This window comes from Leopardus geoffroyi, chromosome B3 (assembly GCF_018350155.1).
Source record: "Leopardus geoffroyi isolate Oge1 chromosome B3, O.geoffroyi_Oge1_pat1.0, whole genome shotgun sequence".
NCBI lineage: Eukaryota > Metazoa > Chordata > Mammalia > Carnivora > Felidae > Leopardus > Leopardus geoffroyi.
In genome coordinates, this window is record NC_059337.1 from 106,224,557 (window position 1) to 106,240,274 (window position 15,718).

Here is a 15,718-nt window from a genome sequence, read left to right on the forward strand (position 1 = left end):
ATTACACTAACTTTAAAGGAAAGGATGTTTCCATTTATTTTTTTTTTAATTCAACAAACTTGCATTCCTAATATCAACAACCAGCGTGTATGTAACCAACATCTGATATGTCTTATTAATCTGTTTTTCACCCTGCTTTCATAATTCAAAAGGTGAACTCCTGATTTTTTTTTTCTGTGTTTTCACATGTATGTTCTTTAAATAGTTGATGCTAGGGTGAAGGAGTTGTATAGTAACAGGCAAACCAGAGATTGTTGAACCTCTGACTCCACCAGAGACGTGGCAAATTTTACTGGAGTAAGAGGGAGCTTGTCTTTGCTGCGTTCTTGTCTCCTTTTTGACCTGGGACCTGCCATCTTCACAGCACTCTCTTCTGAGTCTCCCCAAGTTGTCTTCTGTTGTGCACAGCCTCTTTTAAAATATCATGTAGGTTTTACTCTCCATCACTCTCCCCAAGTACCCTTAAAATGAAAAATATAAAATGCCAGGGCACCTAAGGGTGGCTCAGTTGGTTAAGTGTCCGACTCTTGATTTTGGCTCAGGTCATGATCTCACAGTTTGTGAGTTCAAGCTCTACTTGCGATTTTCTCTCTCCTTCTCTCTGCCCCTATCCTGCTCTCTCATGCTCTTTCTCTCTCTCTAAAACAAATAAATAAAAACTTTAAAATATTACATTCTCATTTTCCCCATTCTATTTCAAAGTATTTTCCTTAGTTAGGAATTAAGAAAACTTAGCTGATTAATTAAAGTGGCTCATATTGGGTCACCTGGGTGGCTCAGTCTGTTAAGCATCTGACTCTTGGTTTCGGTTCAGGTCATGACCTGAGTGGTTCATGAGTTCGAGCCCCACATCAGGCTCTGCACTGATCGTGTGGAGCCTGCTTGGGATTCTCTCCCTCCCTCTCTCTGCTCCTCCCACATGCACATGTTCTCTCTCTCTCTCTCTCTCTCTCAAAATGAAGAAACTTTAAAAAAATTTAAAAAATAAAGTGGCTCATATTAATGTTATATTATAAAACAGGAATATGTTAGATTGAATGTGGAAAGAAAGACAATGAAATGGAATTCTCAGGAGCCCTCAGCATGGCTGGCTTCTTCATGGCCTTCCTTCTCCACGACAGAGAAACAGGGGGAACAATTGGGCAGCCCATCTTTGAAAGGATCCCTCCTTATCTTCCTATAATAGTACATCCATTCCAATTCACTCTTCCCTGGTTAGGCTCAGCCTTTCACATATAAATATGACTATGCTTTCATGATCTTATATGGAAAGCTCAGAGAGAGTTACTTTTTCACCCACTACCATAAAGCGTTCCTTCCGAAACCCAGAAAGAAGGTACGAAGAAAACTTTGGTTTTCCTTCATTTTGTCTTCTCTTGACACAGAATCATTTTTCTGGTTTTAAGTACTGTTAGGCAATTTGGGAATTTCAAACTATGTAAATAAACACTCTCTTCTCTAAGTTTCAGTTATACATAAATTAAACTACTTCCTTAAAAGACTTTTTGGAAAGCAGTGGCCAGCTTGGAAACGTGTGTCCGTTTTTCATTGAACTCAATTCAGAAACAGCTCTGTAGCATGTTGTTAGTACTCATTTTTAAGGAGCAGCTATAAAAGAATTCACTGGGACAAACATTAGGTTGAGTTTTAAAAGGCAAGGTAGGGGGTGCTTTTAGTAGTTGTAGATTTTATAAGTTTAAAAATTGTGAACTAGTGTCCTTTACACTCCTTATTTCTTTTCTAATGAGGCACTTTGGGTTAAGTTCTATTTTTAAATGTATCTGAGCCTATTGAGAAGAAATTTAAACAAGGGCCTAGGATGGGGCACCTGGGTGGCTCCGTCCATCAAGCGTCCGACTTTGGCTCAGGCCATGATCTTGCGGTTTGTGAGTTCGAGCCCTGCAACCTGCGTCAGCTCCTCTGTCCCCTTCTCTCTCTGCCCCAACCCCGCACGCACACGCATGCATGTGCACGCTCTCTCAAAAATAAACATTAAAAAAAAAGTCTTAAACAAAGACAGGATACTGGTTCCAGTCAAACTTTAACCTCCAAGACCAAAATCCACCCAAGCTGGCTGAGTTCAGCATTAGAACAAACTCAGCTTAGGGACAGTGCCATAACACAGGACAGCAACTGCACAAATCACGTTTTGCCAAGCAGCATTTTGAGTGCAAGTCTAAAGTATGGCAGGAAGGAAAGTTTATGGCATTTTCCCCCTCCATTTTGAGATTTAGCAACCGTGCTTCACAATAGAAGGAAAAATATGACTGTCATTGAATAGCAGAATGCATGTTTACAGAAGGAATTGTGGGTTTCATCATGCAAACAACCAATTCAGCATATAAGCATTTCAAGCTGATAAAAAGGTAGATCAAGGGGAATCCACAACTAAAGCACTCAGGAGGGGAGAGAGCCTGATGTAATACCGCATACAAGTGACATTTGAAGGCATGCTCACTAGTGACACTCTTCCTGCTAATATGCAATACTAGAAGTCTGCAGAAGAAACTTTATTTATTTCTTAGTTTTTAAAATTTCTTTTCAATGTTTATTTATTTTTGAGAGAGAGAGACACATGGAGCCCAAGCAGCAGAGGGCAGAGAGAGAGGGAGACACAGAATCCGAAGCAGGTTCCAGGCTCTGAGCTGTCCGCACAGAGCCTGACGCAGGGATCGAACTCACAAACTGTGACATCATAACCTGAGCCAAAGTTGGATGCTTAACTGACAGAGCAACCCAGGTGCCCCTGCCGAAGAACCTTTATACAGGTAGTTGTGATGGTTAGAATATAGATCAAGATACTATAACCCAACACTACAGTGGCTTAAGGAAGATCGGTTTATTTCTCTCACATGTTATTGGCCAGAGATATTTGGCCATTCCAGGGCAAGTGGGGGGCTCTGTTTCAAGGTCACACAGGAAACCAGGTTGCTTTGATTTTGCTGCCCTGCTTCCTGTTAAGATGTTGCTCTCATCTTCATGCTTGACAGTGGCTCACTAGTACCAGACCATATGCCAACTATGAAGAGCAAGAAATGACAAAGTGGAGGGCAACCAACCTCTTTTTCAAAGACATGCCCCAGAAATTACATACATCATGTATCCCCGCCGCTAGATACAAAGGTGTGTGGGAAATTCTAAAACTCAATGGCTCTTCTTGCTCAAAGGGGAATGGATATTGGCGTTCAATTCAATTCAATTCAGTTCAATTCAATTCAATTCAATTGGCTTCTGAATGTGTGTGTGTGTGTGTGTGTGTGTGTGTGTACACACTCTCATACACAAGCATTTGTAAGAATAATTAGGGGCTTACATAGAAGGCAGTATTACCTAATGATTAAAATAGATCCATGGTAGATTTTAAGGCCAGGAAGACCTGAGCTTGAATGTTGGCTCTCTCATTGACTAGATGTATAGCTCTTCTAAACATTAATTTTCTTACCTGTAAAACAGAGATAATTCTTACCTCATAGAAAGGTTATAAGGGGCAAATTAAATAATGTGTATTGTCGGATAATAAAGAATTTTTCTGTTCTTTGTCCTGGATTTCTGGCTGGGAGTTTCTAAAGCCCTTGGAATTTCCCAAATGTCTTTGTTATTCATGAGCCGTTTGGGTCGCCCCCGAATTCGTGCTATCAAGATAGAGATGGTTCAGGATAGGGGCTGTTACCAAAAGGACCAAACGTGTGATTAGAGGGTTGGGGCTTTAGAGCATGGGATATCAGCCAAATCTCCTGGCTCTTTTGGAGACCCCACAAGGAGACTCTGCATTTGGGATCCTCTCATTCCTCATCCATGTCTCTTCACTCGACTGGTCCTGATTTAGGTCCTTTGCAGTAAAACTTTAATAATGAAGTATAGTGTTTTCCTGAGTTCTGTGCATTGTTCTAGTGAATTATCAAACCTGCGGGCATTGTGGGAACGCCCAAATTTGTAGCGAGTCAGTCAGAAGCACAGGCCTAGACACCCCCCAAGGTGTGGCTGACCTCTGAAGTGAGGGCAGTCTTGTGGAGAACTGAGCCCTTAACTTGCAGGGTCTGGGCTAACTTTGGGTGCTTAGTGCCAGAATTGACTTCCAGTACACCAGTTGGGGTCAGAATGGGTATAAAATGCGTAGACCGTACCTGGAACATGTTAGAGCTTAATAAAGGCTAAGTACTTTTGTTGCTTTCAATTATTGTCGTTAAGGTTGTCCCTACTCGACTGAGTTACTGGAATCCTAGCGATGTTGAAATGATATTTAACTATTGTTCTGCAGTCCTCATCAGAGTTTCATGAGTGTTTTCCTCAACATGTGGCTGTCTCCAAGCCTCTTTCTCTGAATAGAAAGCTGAAATGAGGGACTTGGATCCTCATCAAGTTCGTGAAGAAAACCGAGTACATCACCAGCCCTTCTCTCAGATGACCACCATCAATAGCACCCAGTTGAAAGGCTCCCACACGAATGCCACTTACAAAGTACACAGGCTTCTGTGCCTTTCAGAATTTGGAGTCACCTGAAGGAGGTAGAGTTCTAGTCAAACTAGAGGTGACCTCATGTCTCTATTCCGAGGGCAGCCACCATATGGAAGGGGAATCCCAACTCACAGCCCCCTGAATGGCTGAGGCCTGTGCTCAAAGCAGAATTACCAAAATTGGACGATGTGCGGAATGTGTTTTAAACACACAAGGGTGGTAGAAAAAAAACATGGGATCTGCAGTTTGGTAGAAATGTGTTCAGATGTAGTCTTTGCAACTAGCCAACTATATGACTGGGGATAAATGTTTTAATCTCCCTGAATCTCAGTTTCTCCCCTACATACAATGGAATAACAATGAGTCACTTACGAGGTGGTTGGGAAGAAACAGCAAGATGATGCACGTATTTACCACAGCACCCAGCTCGTAAGAAGACACTGGATGTATGTGACTCCCTCTCCCCTTTGCTTCATGGGGCATGGTGAGAGGGAAATCCTTCCATTTGCTTACTATTTAAAAAGCCCAGTGCGGACAGCTTTCTAGGATTGGGTTACCAGTTATTCTTTTCCTGAAAGGCAAGTCTTAGGTTACAGTTTTATTGTAAACATCTCCAAAACACTGCAGGCAGAAAGATCAAGGAGATTTGCAGTTCCTAGAAGGTTGCATGAAGGTTTGTATTTCAGGGTTGATCTGCTGGTGGACGGGATTCTGTCGTCAGGAGTTTTCTTTCTCCATGTGGCTTCTCAGCAGATCATCTGACCTTCACAGTTTATTCCCCACAATTTGTACCTTTGTACGGGTAGTGTTTTTGATAACGTTGGCATTTAGAGAACATTCCTGTTCAGAATCCATGTATGGGATGGAACTGAACTCTTCCAGTAATGAAGAATCTTTTTATTTAGCCGGGGCTTTCAACTCTTCATCTCTCCTATCTCCCCGATGTGAAAATCCTGCCTGCCTTTATTGCCAAAACAGAAATGACTGCGAAGTTCGAGGTCACTTTCAACAGATAACTATTTATGTGGTGCCCTAGGGAGGGGGGATATGGATCCTTCAGAAGGAATGTGCTTTTATGGCACACAGGGTCTGTAAGTTGCTAGGCTTAAAAACATCATTAGACTGATACTAATCAATGAATAATTAAGTCTTTGTAATTAAGGATGTGTGCAAACATTAATTGCAAAAATAGTCACCCTGGTATTTCTCAGCGTTTCTACCTCATAAACTAATAATTCATTAAAAAGTAGTTAATAGTTATAGAATTCTGTATTAGCCATTAAAAGTGAAGTTGTACAAGTATATTTATTAACATATTTGTACATTAGCAATCTACATGTGCAAAATAATAAAATTAGGTACTATACAATCCCCATTTTGGTAAAAAACAAAATTGCATATTAAAAATTGAAAACTGAATTAAAAACTACATTATCTGTAGACGAATACTACAAGGAAACTGTCTAAAAGGACATGCACTAAAATGCAAATGACAGAATGAGAGCTGAATTTCATATTCTTCTTTTTTCTGGAATATAGTTTCAATCTTTCTATAGCAAACACACATCACTGACATACTTTTTTTTTTTCTTAAGATTTTATTTTTGAACTAATCTCTACACCCAACATGGGGCTCAAACCTACAACCTGACATCAAGAGTCATGGCCCACCAACTGGGCCAGCCAGGAGCCCCACAGCTGGCATACCTTCTTAAAGCTATTGTTAAAATAATTATTTTCTGATCACCAGACTGGGCTCTGCGAGGTGTAAGGCAAGCGTAATAAGGTTTCACAGTGAAAAAAGAGTTTATGTGTAACTAAAGGGCAGTGTAACTAAAGAGCCAGCCTCAGCTGAGCACTAGGATGCTTGTGTCCATCACAGACTTGCCTCTGCACGAGACAACCTTGGGCAAGCCACATCCGTTCTCTGTACATCACTTTTTCCACATGGAAAAAAGCACGGTGACTTTCCACACCTTGATGTGATATCACAAGATTGGTTGCGTACCTCATGCTTGCACTGGGTCGCAGGAAAACCCCACACACTGTCAGCACCCTGGATTTCCATTCGTGATGTGAGCAATGAGTTTGTTGGAGTATTTATTTAGTATTTCTATTTATTTTTGCTATTATTAGATTATGTTCTGGAAACTTTTCCGTGCATCATGGAGAGAGGCTTCTCTGTGGGGAATCTTGAATTGATAATCATTTCCATCAGGAGCAGTGAATCTTCGGCTTTTGCTTCTCTGTTAAGTTCGAGGCGCTCTTTTATAAGTCTCTGTACTGTTTGGTTTTGCAGGGCAGGCTTTACTAAAGTGAAATTTCACCAACAGCATGGTCTCTGACAATAGAACTGGGTAATTCAAGGGAAAGGAAGTTAAGAGTTTTTAATGGCTGTTTAGACAATATGCAGGCCACTAAAGAGAAAATAGATCACAAAACACAGAAATACCATCAAGGTATACAAGTTCGTCTCCAGCTTTTATGAAGTCTTTATAATGTCTGTGTGAGACCCTATGGTTCAGAGGCTTGAGTTTTTGCAATGTCTAATGATATGGAAAAATGTTAATCTAATTATTTAAAAAGAGAGAGCAGGGGGATTGCTACCAATTGTTCCTTCAAATTAAACTTAGGGGCATGTTGAAACCAACTGGGTGGCTCGTCGGTTGAGTGGCTGACACTTGATTTTGATTTTGACTCGTGATCCCAGGGTCATGGGATCAAGCTCTGAGTCAGGCTCTGTGCTGAGCATGGAGTCTGCTTGGGATTCTCTCTCTGTCTCTCTCTCTCTCTCTCTCTCTCTCTCTCTTTCTCTCTCTGTCTTTCCCTCTGCCCCTCTCCCCCACGCACATACTCTCTCTAAAATTAAAAAAAAATTTAAATATTAAACTTAATAAGATAAATCTGACCTTGGGCATTTAAATCAGAATAAATAACAATGTTGGTAAGTCTTAAAATGGGTTAAGATTGTCTTCCTGAATAGCTCTGTAACATGCACACTTCTACCTTTGGCAGAAAACTGGAATATTGGAATTCTAAGGTCACAGATGATCGATGTCAGGTGGCTGATCATGATTCATTTTTAATTCCAATCTAACCATTAATTAAAGTAGGTATCTTTGACTTAACATTCAGTGCAAGAAAAGCTCAAAAAGAAAACGTGACACACACACCCCCTAAAAAACCACCGCATGGTTCCACTATCACCTTTATATCTGCTGTTCATGGTAGCTATAGTAACTAGCATTTAAGACGCAAACACACAAAATCAAAGTCCTAGGCTGATGCAATAATTCTCAAATGGCTTTGTTCCACGTCTAAGATTTCCCTGCCTGCTCTTGCATCATATTTCATGTCCAAATCCTCAAGCGACTAACTTACTGCTTTGGGATAGGCAGGCGAAGGGGGAAAGGGTGGACGGGAGTCAGGATGCATTAGGCCCACCTGCCCTTTCAGAGAAAAAAAAAATGTAGATGCCCAGGGCAGTTAGAGAGACTCAGCCCCCTCCCTGTTCTGCTGGGAAAGAAAGAGGCTGGGCTGTGACAGCTGTTGCATTGTTGGGAGCAGTGCTTGTCCAGCCCCCTCCAGGAGCGTGGATGGGGTCAGCCCTGCCTTGTCCAGCCACAAACTTACCTTGCTTGGTAAGACCTTCCTTGCTTGGGGGCAGGGGCTGGAAGGTGGGGTGGGGGCGGGGCTTCCAATTTTAGCCCAAAAAAGGACAGATGATTTTCCAAGGGTTGAATTCAAAGCAAAGAAAGAGCAGAGTGGGAGAGGGAAGTTAAGCTATAAGTAATAATCTAAGCTTTTCTGAAACACAAATTGGGCCAGTGGTTTTTAGTGGGATTCAAATGAACATTTTGGTTTATTTCATCTATTTTTGTAGCAGATATGGGCAACGTGTTTAAACAGAAAAGTGGTGAATAGTCACCCTTCCATTCAGGTGTTTATATTTTCAGCATAAAGGCATCGCTGACAAATTGTATCCAAGACTGGCCTACTATGCTAAAAACACACTTTCCTGGTATTCCTGTAATTAAGAAAAATTAGGGCACTTCCCAAACAGGGGGAATTGCAGACCTCAGAATACCCCTCTTGGAAGACTATATATGACATTACATTACAGGGACATTAGCCTCGGTTGGAATAGTTTTACACACATAAACCCTTAACTGAATGATAAACTAGTAATTCCCAAGCATTTCCTTAAAGGGAGCTTAATATTTTGGTTGGCAAATGTGCCTGGGGAAGTATTACATTAATAATACTTGCTTTTTACACAGTTCCTTTCTTTACGTAGTCAGCATGCTTTATGGTGGATCGGATTCACAAACTGAAAAGAGAATGAACACACTTGAGCTTTTATGACTTACTCTGTCAAAAGAATGCTCTCAAAAAGCACAAAAGTAAAGCCCTGTCTCATGCCTGAGGGAAAGGCTAAACGATTAATGGCTTAAGAAACATAGATAAAATTGCAATAGATATAAGGTAATAATCCATTAATCAGATATGGGAAGATACATAATATTACTTTGTTAATGAAGATTATAACTGTAATCCAGCCTTGGACCAACCCAAATCAGGTTGGACCTAAATCCAAGGCCTGGGGATAAAAAATAGAAACCTGTAACACAAATGATCCATTTCCTCAGGCCCCTAGACTCAATCACATCTGTTGGGTGAGTTCTCTGACACTGCTAAGTGGAGAGATGACTTGGGGAAAAGAGTTGTAGAACTTTCCTGTGTGCCTGAAGTGCCACATATGACATTTATGTCTGAAAAGCTCATTTATTCATTTAGTTCCATGGTCAGTGCCCATGTAAAGGGTGGGCAAGGGGAGGGAACTAGGAGTCCCATTCCCATTATCTTATCTGCCTTTTCAGGGCTAAGCCTAAAAGAAAAAGCAGCATTAATGAATGAGGTACAGCTGTTGGAAATGCTTTTTTATTTCGGTCAATTGGAAGACAAGTACAACGTGATTTCTTAATGCAAAGGGACAGATGCCATTTAATGCAGCCATTACCAAAAGAAGGGTATGTCTTATTGATTGCCGTAGCTAAGAGCCATGCTGATAAATACAAAATCGGCATTAACAAGGCATTATGCCCTGAGCTGTCCAGATATTCACTACAGGAGACACAGGCAACTAAATCTGGGTTTCAGTTACAAGTGACTTAGTAAGGCTGCTTACCCGGCTCTTTTGAAAACCTCAGTCCAAAAACACAGCAACCTTCTAAATAAAAGTATAGTGAAGAAAGTAGTCCACTCTCATTCTTTTGCATGTTGCTGTCCAGTTTTCCCAACACCATTTCTTGAAGAGACTGTCTTTTTCCCACTGGATATTCTTTCCTGCTTTGCCGAAGATTAATTGATCATATAGTTGTAGGTTCATTTCTGGGTTTTCTCTTCTGTTCTTTTGATCTAGGTGTCTATATTTTTGTGCTGGTACCATACTGTTTTGATCACTACAGCTTTGTAATATAATTGGGCATCCAGAATTGTGATACTTCCAGCTTTGCTTTTCTTTTGCAAGGTTGTTTTGTCTATTCAGGGTCTTTTGTGGTTTTAGGATTTTAGGATTGTTTGTTCTAGTTCTGTGAAAAATGGTGGTGGTATTTTAATAGGGGTTGCATTAAATGAGGGGATTGCTTTGGGTGGTATAGACATTTTAACAATATTTATTCTTCTAATCCATGAGCATGGAATATCATTCCATTTCTTTGTGTCATCTTCAATTTCTTTTAGCAATGTTTTATAGTTTTCAGAGTACAGGTCTTTCACCTATTTGGTTCAGTTTATTCCTAGGTATCTTGTTGGGTTTGGTACAATTGTAAATGGGATTGCTTTCCTCATTTCTCTTCCTGCCGCTTTATTATTGGTGGATAGAAATGCAATAAATTTTTGTGCATTTATTTTCAATCCTACAACTTTACTGAATTTATGTATCAGTTCTCACAATTTTTTGGTAGAGCCTTTCGGGTTTTCAATATAAAGTATCACATCATCTGCAAATAGTGAAAGTTTGACTTCTTCCTCGCCAATTTGAATGCCTTTGTTTCTTTCTGTTGTCTTTTTGTTGCTGTGGCTAAAACTTTCAGTTTACTACACCCTACACAAAAAAATAAATTTAAAATGGATTGAAGACCTAAATGTAAGACATGAAACCATAAAAATCCTAGAGGAGAACACAGGTAGTAACCTCTTTGACATCAGTCATAGCAACGTCTTTCTAGATATGTCTCCTGAGGCAAGGGAAACAAAAGCAAAAATAAACTATTGGGACTCCATCAAAATAAAAAGCTTCTGCACGGCAAAGGAAACAGTCATCAAAACTAAACAGCAACCCATGGAATGGGAGAAGATATTTGTAAATGACATATCTGATAAAGGGTTAGTATTCAAACTACATAAAGAACCTATAAAACTCAAAAACAAATAATATAATTAAAAACCAGCAGAAGACATGAATAGACATTTTTTCAAAGAGGACTTCCAGATGGCCAATAGACACATGAAAAAAAGCTCAACATCACTGATCATCAGGGAAATACAAATCAAAACCACAATGAGATATCATCTCACACCTTTCAGAATGGCTCAAGTCAACAACACAAGAAACAACAGGTGTTGGCAAGGATGAGGAGAAAGGGGAACCCTCTCGCACTGTTGGTGGGAATGCAAGCTGGTGCAGCCACTCTGGAAAAGAGTTTCCTCAAAAAAGTTAAAATTAGGGGTGCCTGGGTGGCTCAGTCAGTTAAGCATCTGACTTCAGCTCAGGTCATGATCTCATGGTTTGTGGGTTTGAGCCCTGTGTCGGGCTCTGTGCTGACAGCCAGAGTCTGGAGCCTGCTTCAGATTCTGTCTCTCTCTCTCTCTCTCTCTCTCTCTCTCTCAAAAATAATAAATAAACATTAAAAAAAGTTAAAATTAGAACTACCCTACAATCCAGCAATTGCACTACTAGATATTTACTGAAAGAATACAAAATACTAATTTGAAGGGATGCATATATCCTGATGTTTATAGCAGCACTATCCACAATAGCCAAATTGTGGAAACAGCCCAAGTGTCCATTGACTGATGAATGGATGAAGAAGATGTGGCATATATATATATATATATATACATACACACACATACATACACGATGGATTATTACTCAACCATAAAAAAGAATGAAATCGTGTCGTTTGCAACAATGTGGGTGGAGCTAAGGAAAATAAGTCAGTCAGAGAAAGACAAATACCATATAATTTCACTCATACGTGGAATTTAAGAACCAAAACAAATGAGCGAAGAGGAAAAAAGGGAGAGGCAAGCCAAGACAAAGACTGTTAACTGTAGAGAACAAACTGATAGTTATCAGAGGGGAGATGGGCGGTGGAATGGGTTAGATAGGTGGTGGGGATTAAGGAGTGCACTTGTTGTGATGAGCACTGGTGTGATATGAAAGTGGTGAATCACTCAATCCTACACCTGAAACTAATAGAACATTGTGTTAACTAACTGGAATTTAAATGAAAACTGTTTTGAAAAAGAGCGTATAAATGCATCAAGGTCAGGTTTGAGAGAATCAAGTGGGCTGGGGAAGGGTTCATTCCATCAGGGTACCAAAAGTCCCATCAAAGCCAATACCCTACCTGTCTCGATCCCCCAGAGACACCCCAGACCGTAGGCTTAGAGGTGCCAGAGAGACTTGATTCCAAATCATACATGTGTGATCGAGGGCAAATCACTCAATCTCTCTGAATCTCAACTTCTCGTTGATTTACGGACAAGTAATAACTTAAAGTACACAAAGTGCTTACTTAGCACAGTGCCAGGAACATGTGAGGCTTTCCCTATCCCTCTTCAACTTCACTCCCCTGCCATTTCTTTCTCTGCTTTAGACCCGCAGGGCTATTCGAAGGCTATTCTTCTGCTTATAGATACATTCATTTGCTCAGCATTTTGTCAGTTGTCGGTCTTCAGATTTTTCCACAATTGAGAAGGAACCATGAGAAAAAGCAGAATGGCATATCTTCTTTATGAGGATAAAAAGAAATAATGCAAATAAAGTACGTGTGGGAGGTGGGCTTTCCTATATTCATTCTTTCTACACGTACTTGCCGAATGTGACTGTGCCAAGAATGGAGCCAGACTTGTCCCCAGCCTCTGTGGGGGGGAACAGGGGGATGGGACAGTGTTGAGGCAGGATGGGACACCTCAACTCAAGCACTGCCTCTTTTTTAGAGGCAGTGCTTGAGGGGCGCCTGGGTGGCTCAGTCGGTTAAGCGGCCAACTTCGGCTCAGGTCATGATCTCGCGGTCCGTGAGTTCGAGCCCCGCGTGGGCTCTGTGCTGACGGCTCAGAGCCTGGAACCTGTTTCAGATTCTGTGTTTCCCTCTCTCTGACCCTCCCCCATTCATGCTCTGTCTCTCTCTGTCTCAAAAAATAAATAAACATTAAAAAAAAATTTAGAGGCAGTGCTTGAGTTGAATCTTGTAGGGGAGAGTGGGGAGCGTGGGTTAGAACGAGGGGAGTGGAGAGGGAAGAAGTACCGGGTAAACACAACACACGTAGAGCTTCCAAGACACTTTTTAGTCTCCTGCTCTCAAACATGAGCAGCCGGAGATTGCCACCCTCTGAGGAAACCTCCTCACATAAAACAACTAAAACTCAAAAAGTAAAAAAACAAAAACAAAACAACAACAACAACAACAACAAAACCCCCCACTACTTTGAGGGAAAAGAAATAACGTAAGAAGAACTCTTCCAAAGAAACCGTTATTAATAACTTCGTTGAAATTAGGGAAAATATCCTACCCATGAAACAACAGAATTCTGTAAACAATTAAAGAACAAACAAATAAAAAAACTCTCAAATAAAATTCTTCAAAGCAAGATAAGGTAGATGAGATGTAGAATAAAAACTAAGGAAATGAGAGAATCTGACTTTTAAGGTGGACAAAGATGAAGGCTGTTACCACATTATAGATTTTTTTTTCTTCATAAAAGGCTACACACTAGAATTATTTCGAATACCCCAAGGAGCTGACTGTGAGAGAGTAGAAGATACCCCAAGGATAAGGGGCTGCTGAGAAGTAAAATATTTAATTTCTATTTCTCAGTCTAGAGAGGGAAATTGATGTCTCCCATCCTGTGAGTTCTTGGTCACAAAACCATGTGGTAAAAGGTGGTGAGACTTTGTGCCTCATCTGTTAAAGAATAATTTTTACAGGAGTGCCTGGGTGGCTCAGTCGGTTAAGCGTCCAACTTCAGCTCAGGTCATGATCTCACACTCCGTGAGTTCCAGCCCCGTGTCAGGCTCTGTGCTGACAGCTCAGAGCCTGGATTCTGCTTTACATTCTCTGTCTTCCTCTCTCTCCGTCCCTCCCCTGATCGTGCTCTGTCTCTCTCTGTCTCAGAAATAAATAAAAACATTTAAAAGATTTTTTAAAAAGAATAATTTTTACACAACGATAAAATAATGCTCTCATATAAATATAAAATAAACACATGTGAAAGGTTTTTTTCCCACAGCAAGGGAACCAGCAAGATATTATAATGAGTTGAGAAGAAAACTCAAAGTAATACACATTTGTAGTGATAAAAGGAAAGCAGAGATAAATTTGAAGGAAGAAACTTGAAAATGAATTTTATTTGCCTTAGTTTTTAATACCTGAGTCTGAAAAGAAGCTCGAAGTGTGTTAAAAATCTCAGTAATATTTGCTCAGTTCTGAGCCTTTTTATTTGCTTTTTTGTTTGTTTGCTGATTAATGCCTTTGCCTACAACATGAAAGGTTATTCTTTACTTTAAGAGTAATCTGCCTAGGTAATAAAAATCCCGTGCCTTAGGAAAATTTTCGGTGCTCCATGTTCATTTTATTATATCCTTTATTATTTAAGTGCACCCCCAAAGAATCCTCACTTATGATAGAGCTATGGTTCTTTTTTTAAAGTTATTTATTTATTTTGAGAGAGAGAGAAATAGGTGGGGAGGAGCAGAGAGGAATGGAGAGAGAGAGAATCCTAAGCAGGCACTACATTGTCAGTGCAGAACTCGACGTGGGGCTCGATCCCACAAACCGTCAGATTATGAACTGAGCCAAAATCAAGAGCCGGACGCTCAACCAAATGAGCCCCCCAGGCGCCCCTCTGTGTTTATTTTAAAATGTTTTATTGCCACTTTGATTAAACAGGTAACCAAGTGCCGTACCACGTGCACCCATAAGCTCATCTTTACTGAATATCCAAATCTTCTCTGATAACTTTTTGGATTTTTGCCTTCTCGGAACGTGGGCTGACCCATGACAAAATTGTTAATTAGGTGAATTCTTCTTCAGCTCCTTCTTATTACATTCTAATTTCTATTTTTTTCTGGTTCCACACAGTTCCTTTCAAGGACCCAACACCAGGAAGTACACTTCCGGTAGCCCAAGGTATTCCTTTTGTCAAGCAAAACCAACGGTGAAGGTTTTCCCTTCCCCAACTCCTCCATCAAAACCCACGTGCCCTGTGTTTCCATCCCTATAATTCCTGTTATCGCTTCATCTGATGAACTATATTCCATGGTAAGGAGTTATCATTTGCACAGCTGAAGAAAACATTAAGATATATTTAAATAGTGGAGTACATATTGAGTACTGTTGTATGTTGGGCATTATGCTCTACCTACATCAACAGACATGGTCAATTCCTAGACTTGAGAAGCTTATGTTCTATGAAATTAAGTCAATGTGGGACGTGTTACAGTAAAGTTGTATGTAAAAAGTCCCAGAAGCCCTCACCTTTATGTTCAAGTAAATTAAAAAAAATTTTTTTTTCAACCTTTATTTATTTTTGGGACAGAGAGAGACAGAGCATGAACGGGGGGAGGGGCAGAGAGAGAGGGAAACACAGAATCGGAAACAGGCTCCAAGCTCTGAGCCATCAGCCCAGAGCCCGACGCGGGGCTCGAACTCACGGACCGCGAGATCGTGACCTGGCTGAAGTCGGATGCTCAACCGACTGCGCCACCCAGGCGCCCCTCAAGTAAATTTTTTAAATGTTTATTTACTTTTGAGAGGGAGAGGGAGGAAGAGAGAGCATGAGTCGGGGAGGAGCACGGAGAGATGGAGACGCAGAATCCGAAGCAGGCTCCAGGCTCTGAGCTGTCAGCACAGAGCCCGATGCAGGGCCTGAACTCACGAACCTCAAGATCATGACCTGAGCCGAAGTCAGGCCCTTAACCGACTGAGCCAACCAGGCGCCCCAATATTCAAAAGATTTTTAAGAAGGGTGCCAA

The 15,718-nt window shown here is 40.8% G+C and overlaps 1 long non-coding RNA gene across 1 annotated transcript in view; it reads left to right on the forward strand.

The window, feature by feature from the left end:
* Positions 1–15,207, forward strand: part of LOC123583918 — a 179,587-nt gene extending 164,380 nt beyond the window's left edge. Inside the window, exon 9 of the long non-coding RNA XR_006705047.1 lies at positions 14,826–15,207. This is a non-coding gene — a long non-coding RNA (uncharacterized LOC123583918). The remainder of the gene's footprint in view (positions 1–14,825) is intronic.
* The last annotated feature ends 511 nt before the right edge of the window (positions 15,208–15,718 follow it).